The sequence below is a fragment of the Panthera onca genome, chromosome F2 (assembly GCF_046562875.1).
Source record: "Panthera onca isolate mPanOnc1 chromosome F2, mPanOnc1 haplotype 2, whole genome shotgun sequence".
In the NCBI taxonomy this organism is placed as follows: domain Eukaryota; kingdom Metazoa; phylum Chordata; class Mammalia; order Carnivora; family Felidae; genus Panthera; species Panthera onca.
This window is the reverse complement of record NC_138356.1, coordinates 26,181,591-26,188,317: the sequence shown is the minus strand read 5'-3', so window position 1 is coordinate 26,188,317 and position 6,727 is coordinate 26,181,591. Positions and strand designations below refer to the sequence as shown.

Genomic DNA, 6,727 nt, shown 5'->3' with positions numbered 1-6,727 from the left:
CAACCACTGTCTGGTAGCCAGTAACCAAGAGCCTTATAGTTGGATGTTAGTTTGCATAGGAATGAATGCAATGCCAAGTTCTCCTCAGGTAGCAGAGGAGATATTTTTGGAAGGATTGTTTGTTGATCTTCAAACTCTACAATAGAAAGCCATCTGCTCATAGACTCACTGCAGATCTACTTACTAGCATAATACAATCGGTAAAACCCACTTACTTACTAAGAGAATTTAAAAAAGTGTTTGCTCTTGACATGGGGTATTTTTTTTAATGTTTATTTGTTTATTTTTGAGAGAGAGAGAGAGCACAAGGAGGGAAGAGACAGAAAGAGAGAGGGAGACACAGAATCTGAAGCAGGCTCCAGGCTCTGAGCTGTCAGCACAGAGCCCCACACGGGGCTCAAACCCACAAATTGTGAGATCATGACCTGAACCAGAGTCAGACACTTAACCAACTGAGCCAGCCAGGCACCCCAAGGTATTTTCTTTATTAATGTCTTAAAATCATGTTTGCCTTGGGGCGCCTGGGTGGCTCAGTTGGTCTACTGTCTGACTCCTGATTTCCAATCAGGTCGTTATCACAGGGCTGTGGAGTCAGCCCAGACCCTGCTTAAGATTCTGTCTCCCTCTGCTCCTCTCCCCAGTTGATGTTCATCTCTCTCTCTCTCTCTCTCTCTCTCTAAAAATAAAAATAAAAAAAAAATAAATAATGAATTTAAATTTTAAAAATTGCCTATTAATGTTTTCATTTCATTTATTTATTTATTTATTTATTCATTCATTCATTTTACTGAAGAAGAATATGGAAGACTTCATGAATGTGTGTATCATCCTTGCGTGGCACCCTGGTCATCTCCGTAACTTTCCAATTTTGGTACATCTGCTGCTGAAGTGAGCACTATTATATATTGAAGGACACTTGACAAAATTATAAGATTTTAAAGCATACCATGTGATGATTTGATATATGTGTACATTGTGAAAGAAGAAATCATGTTAACATTTATAACTTGGTTTTATGTCACTTATAATTTCATTTTATGTTATTTAAATTTCCCTTAAGAAACAAATAATTTTAAAAGAATTTTTAAAGGAAAAATTAATGAAAGAAGAACAAATGGGAATAAACAAACAAAAAATAGACTTTTAAAATAAAAATTGACAATGGCTTAACAAACTAGACAAAAAAGAAAAAACATCAAAACCAGAAGCAGAACCAAATTGTGGAAAATTTTCTCACAAGTCTCATCAAAGAAAAAAGAAAGAAAAATAGTTAAATGATACTAAGAATAAGAAAGGGTGAATATAAACATGGATACAGACAATATATAGGCGATTACAAATAAGGCAACTTGGTAAAAAATCTTAAGTCAAGCTTCATTTTACTAGTTATACAGACTTATCATAAAACTATATAATAAAGCAGAGCAATTTGCCACAAATAGACTAGAAAAATAGAATAGAGAACTTAGAAGCAAACCTTCAAAGATCAGGATGCTTCCTATAGGACAAGGGTGGCATTGCTAAGTACCTGGGGAAAAAGTGTGGAAACAAATGACTATCCACATGGGAAAATATAACATTAAAGTCTGAACTTGAACCGTAGTACAACTCCAGGTGCATTAATGTTTTATATTTTTTAATGTTTATTTATGTATTTGGAGAGAGAGAGAGAGAGAGAGAGAGAGAGAAGTTTGATGGGGGACTTGATCTCAAGAACCTCAAGATCATGACCTGAGCTGAAATCAGGAGTTGGATGCTTGGGCACCTGGGTGGCTCAACTGGTTGAGCCTCTGACTTTGGCTCAGGTCATGATCTCACGGTCCGTGAGTTTGAGCCCCAGGTCGGGCTCTGTGCTGATAGCTCGGAGCCTGGAGCCTGCTTCAGATTCTGTGTCTCCCTCACTCTCTGCCTCTCGCCGGCTTGTGCTCTCTCTCTCTCTCTTTCTCAAGAATAAACATTAAAAAAAAATAGCTAGATGCTTAACCAACTGAGCCACCCAGGCACCCCTAGATGCATTAAAATAATTTTAAGTGTGAAAAATCAAACCAGTAAAATAAAATAAACTGGAAGCAGTTCAAAGAACTACTTTATCTTCCTTTCATCAAATCTGCCAATTTGTTTACCTCTGAACCCTTTATTCTGGCGAAATGGATGAAGTATGAAATAAAATATACAATCATGGAAAGATCCCTATAATTATTGTTTGCAAACTAATTTATAGAAAAAGGCACGGTATGATCCCATTTTTGTTATCAAAAACAAACATAATGAAATGAAGCGTATTCCCCAAATCCACATAAATATTTGGAGACTATCCCAGCCGACATTTCAGAAATATAAGTAAGAAGTATCCGGTTATTTATTGTCTCCCTGTGTAGTTAAGTCCGATTCTAGACTCCATCCTCCTTGTCTTATGGGCAATTCAATTGCAGCTGACTGGGCCCTGCTCCCCTTTCACTGGTTACTGTCCCACAAGTGGGAGGAAGAGCTTATCTTCAGTCCATCACTCTGAACACCGACCACTTATGTTCCAGGCAAGGGATGAACAATTGAAATCTGGTGACTTCCTGCACTTCTTGTACATGTAGAGCAGAGAAATTTGTATTGAAGTAAGGGACACCTGTTTAGGGCTCTGCCCTCTTAGGGGGACTCACGCAGTCATCCTGGGAGGTCAGGATGCCCGGACAGCAGGACTCCCTCACTTATCCCTCAGACTTCTGTCCTTTATTTGGGGGTAAAATTGTGTTCCCTGCTCTAGTAAACCTCAAAGATGGCCTGTTGCCCTTCTGGTTTCTACAAACCTACCTAGATAACCTCTTAAATGACTTAAAATTTGTATAGAAGACTAGAAGATACTGTCTTAGAGCCACTTTTGCTTTTATCCTTAAACAGAGAAAAAAAATCTTGAGGAAAATAAAGGTAAAATCTGCATAACTGATTGAATTGAGGATGAAGAGAAGCGTGGTATATAGGATGGAGTAAGGAAAAATAAAGAAGATAAACAGAGTTGTGATGAATATATCCTGATATTCTGATTGAGTAGGTGTGTAGGAAAAGGTCTAGAAGCATACCAAATATTTAAAAATGATAACTTTTGAGATTAAGAACACTTTTCACTTCATATAGAACTGTAATATTTGAAATAATTGCAAGAATTTGCTACTTCTATGAATTATAAAAAAGGTAAATCAGAAAGCAAAATAGACCAAACAAAAGAAAAATTTTTATAAAATTTCAGTTTATGATGATTAGGCCTATAATTAAGTCAAGGAAACTGTCTAAACTCCCTAAGATACTGTGCCCTCTCATGAAGATATAGAGATAAAAGGCTGAATGTTTATTTAAAACAAATTCTTTATTATTTTTGAAGTATTTGGCAAATAAAATTCCAGTATGGAAAAAAATATGAGTATAACATGTGTTTCCAAAAGGCAAATTTATTTGTTTGTTTGCTTATGATTATTTAGTTATCTTGAGAGAGAGAGAGACAGAGTGAGAGGGAGAGTGAGAGAGAGAGCATGGGCACATGAGCAGGGAAGGGGCTGAGAGAGAGGGAGACAGAGAATCCCAAGCAGGCTCTGCATTGTCAGCTCAGAGCCCAATGCGGAGCTCAAACTCACAAACCTTGAGATCATGACCTGAGCCAAAACCAAGAGTTGGACACCTACCTGACTGAGCCACTGAGCTGCCCTCAATGGCACATTTTTTGAAGCTTTTGAAGTCTTCAGGCAGGTGATAAAGTTCAGGCAAAGATATAGTTCTTCCATGAAAAAAAAAGTTTTAATATGCTTTGGAACACTGAGAAATGCCATCGACATGTTGATTATTATTCTGGAGACTGTTAGAAACACAAGCAAGATTCTGAGAAGCTAGTTTCGATTCACTTTAAAACAATTTCTTCTTGCTCAGTAGAATATAGGACTTGAACTCTGAGAGCTGGACAGAAGGACATAAGTTTGCCTCTGAATCCTAGAGTCCTTTGTTCTGGAAAATAGGAGGGGCAAAGAAAATAGCCAGGTAACCAGAGACATTTTTTAAAGCAGTTGCTTCAGCGAAGGTTCAGAGATTTTACAGGCCCCAACGCAAGGACCTGGAGTCTACCTGTCATCCAGGAACCTGGAATATAGAGATTTCGTTTGGGAAAAATCATGAAGCAAATTCATGCCCTCCGGTTGGATAGTAAGAAGATACAACTAAGAACTAAAAACTTTCTTTAAGCCCCAAATGATGGTAGTTGAGCAAACAAACCAACCTTCAACGACAAAGAAAAAGAGGTAAGCATGGTTTACCACGAGTTAATTCAAGTGGTGAATGATTATTACATCATCAAAATTAAACTGGAAAATTTCATGATTCCAAAAGGGATGAAATAGTAGGCTAGTGGGTGTAGTGTAGTAATAACAAAATGCCACCAGATTCATGCTTTTCCAAATACTTTGTTTTGCTGCCTAAATTGCGAACAAAACAAAATTCTTGGCTCTACCGTCTGCCTCCCTCTCTGACTACAGCTTCTGCATGGCCATACTTCCTATCCTCGTTCTGCCCCAACCATTCTGTCCTCCTTGCTCATCTCTGAGTAGGTTGCAGTCTGCCTATGAAATGTTGCTTTTTTGAAACTAAACTGAAAAGTGAATTGTTTATTTCAATGAAAAACAATGACCCAAAGTCGGTGGTGTAGAAGTTATTTCATAATAAAAAAAAAATGACATGTTCCTGGGTCTCAGCACAAGAACACTAACATTAATCGAGCGTGTCACTGTGTTGAGTTGCTTTTCGTTCAACATTCCACAAGGAAGATGTAATTTTTATCACTGTAATACAGATGAGAAAACTGGGAAAAGCTAGGCAATGTCAGAGCTGAGAGTAAAACTCTACCTTTTTGACCAATACTCTATACTAATGCCTCTGAGTTTATACATGAATTGGGTTGTATGTGTATAAACAAAGATCCCTTGCAGACCTATACATTAAAAAAACCCCAAACTTCTAGAGTTTTCTTGCAATGTTTGGCATAAGGTTTTGCGCATTCTCAATATGAAAGAATTCTTTGTCAATGTACACACACACACGCACACACACACACACACACACACACACACACATGCACGAATACTATCCATGTTTTCCCTCAAAGCTATAAAAAGGTTACCTAATCTAAAAAAAAGATATTCCGCTTCACATCTTATGAGATCCTCTATAGTTTTAATATCTGTCCTGCCCTGCAGCTATCCCCCAGCAATAAACTATACATAGGAATCATAGTGTAAGGGGAAAATAAAGATATATAGTGACACCACTATGTGAAAGCAAAACATCTGGAAATTCAGTGAAAATATTAATAAACTCAGTGAAAAATTTGGTCAAACTTTTTGATGTTATATAGACAAAAATAAATGAATAGTTAACTCAGTTGAATAGATGTTTTGGTATTGTTTTAAAATAAAATGATGAAGTATTCTAACTATTGTTTCCAGATTAATCTTTTGTGAATTTTGCCATTTAATTTTAGTCTTTGGCCCGTTTACTAACAGGTGAGGTATAAATAAATGTTTAAAGTTTTAGTCAATGGATTTATTCTCAGAGGAACAATAAATTAACTCTGTATTTCCGTGGTTTTCCCTGCAAGAATTGTATTTTAGATATTCATCTGGGAGTGATGTGACACATATAAGACATTTGCATATGGCGGTCAATAGCTCAAATGTCCTGATCATATTAAACAAGTAGATTCTTCTATAGGTGAAATAAAGCCAGCTTAGGGAAATTTTGACTTGTAGCCTTTAGGTGAAGTAGATGGCCAAAGACAGAAGGAAGTCCCAGAGATGGATCCTGAGGATGGAAACAGTGGTGGCTTTGGAAAGAAACAACTTGGAGGAAATGGAGGAAATATGTGAGAATGTGTCTGGGGATCCTGTGGACAGGTAGGGAAGTTCCCACAGAGAAGAGAAAGACATGTGCCTCCGTTTCTATTTGGGTTTCTGATTTTTTTTTATTATGGTAAAATATATATAAAATTTACCATTTTAATCGTTTTAGACGTACAATTCAGTGTCATTAAATATATTGACATTATTGTGCAACCATCACCATTATCCATCTCCGGAACTTTTGCATCATCCCAAACTGAAACTCCATACCCATTAAATAATAATTCCCGTTTCTCTCTCCCGCAGCCCCTGATAAACACTAATCTACTTTTGGTGTGTATGAACTTGACCACTCTAGATACCTCATACGCCAGGGACCGAATACTTTTTCCCTCTCAAATTCGTATGTTGAAATACAAATCCCCGATCTGATAGTATTAGGAAGTGGGCCTATGGTAGGCTTTGCCATCATGGATTGGATTAGTACCCTTACAAATGAGGTTCCAGAAAGCTACCTTGTCCCTTCTGCCATGTGAAGACCCAGAAAAAAGATTACTCTCCTTGAGCCAGAAAGCAGGCTCACACCAGACAGAGTCTTTCAGTGCCTTGAACTGGACTTCCTAGCCTCCAGAACTGTTAAAAAATAGTATTTATCACTTACAAGCCAGCAAGTCTGTGGTATTTTATCATAGAAGCCCAAACTAAAATATTTTGTAAGTGGAAACATACAATATTTGTCCTTATTTCACTTAGCATAATGTTTCCAAGTTTCTTCCATCATGCAGCATGTATCAGAATCTTTTTAAGGCTGAATAATATTTTGTTGAATGAATATACCGTATTTTGTTTATCCATTCATC

At 37.1% G+C, this 6,727-nt stretch overlaps 1 non-coding gene across 1 annotated transcript; it reads right to left on the bottom strand.

Moving 5' to 3' along the window:
• Window positions 1-793: 793 nt before the first annotated feature.
• Window positions 794-896, bottom strand: LOC132664934 (U6 spliceosomal RNA). The gene has a single exon (XR_009603923.2). It is a non-coding gene; the product is annotated as a U6 spliceosomal RNA (small nuclear RNA).
• Window positions 897-6,727: the final 5,831 nt, after the last annotated feature.